Source organism: Salvelinus sp. IW2-2015, linkage group LG1 (genome assembly GCF_002910315.2).
Source record: "Salvelinus sp. IW2-2015 linkage group LG1, ASM291031v2, whole genome shotgun sequence".
NCBI lineage: Eukaryota > Metazoa > Chordata > Actinopteri > Salmoniformes > Salmonidae > Salvelinus > Salvelinus sp. IW2-2015.
Genome location: NC_036838.1, coordinates 6,278,690 through 6,279,704, shown reverse-complemented (window position 1 = coordinate 6,279,704; position 1,015 = coordinate 6,278,690). Strand labels below are relative to the sequence as shown.

Here is a 1,015-nt window from a genome sequence, read left to right as displayed (position 1 = left end):
AATTGATGGGAGGTGATTGGCATTCTGTGAAGTGATTCCATTCTTAGAGTAATGTTCTGCAACACAAAATCTGAGAAGGTGTGAATACTCGTCTTTCCAGTAGGGCCACCCAACTCCTCTCTCGCTCTCCGTCTCTGTGTAACAGGAGTTTGTCGAGTTCTTCAAGACTAACCTGGGCCGGAAAGTAAGCTGGAACGAAAGGATGGAATTCATCAACGGCTGGTACATCCTGCTCATCATCAGTGACGTCCTCACCATCATCGGCAGCGCCATTAAGATCGGCATCGAGTCCAAGGTCAGTCCCCCKCTWGGGGACTTTTTCCTCTACTGCTCAGAGTAGAATAGAACACCTTTTATTTTTCCCAGAGGAAAATGMTAAAGAATTATTTGAAATCCCCACTCAAAAAAGTATCTCAGTTTGGGTTATGATAAAGATTGTTGTGCTAAGCTCATGAGGTATTTRTGAGTTGAATATCTCTCCCATACAGAATTTGTCATCGTATGATGAGTGTGGCATCCTGTTGGGGACTTCCACCTTGTTGGTGTGGGTCGGAGTCATTCGCTACCTCAGCTTCTTCCAGAAGTACAATGTAAGTTGCCTACACACACAGACACACACACTAACGATGACAGGTGTTTCACCCACTCTCCTGGCTCTCTCCCTCTCAGATCCTGATCGTGACCTTGCGAGCTGCGTTCCCCAACGTGATCCGGTTCTGCAGCTGTGTGGCTGTCATCTACCTGGGYTACTGCTTCTGTGGCTGGATTGTGCTGGGGCCCTATCACGTCAAGGTACAGACAGCCACCATTTTGAAGCACAGGCAGACATGCTAACAGAAGAAGGCCAATAACAGAGCGGGTCGGCAAACAGATTGAAAAGGAAACAGTGAATCTGGAGGGGGACACCCCATATGGTTCAGTGATGATGCACAATGGTGCATTTTGGAATTTTGCACAATAATGACGTACTGTGTTATTAACATGTGATTTGTCTATTATTAGAATTCAATATTTA

General features: G+C 45.9%; 1 pseudogene; it reads left to right on the top strand.

The window, feature by feature from the left end:
- The window catches only part of LOC111978804 (mucolipin-1-like), a 14,087-nt pseudogene that overhangs the window by 6,614 nt on the left and 6,458 nt on the right, over window positions 1–1,015 (top strand).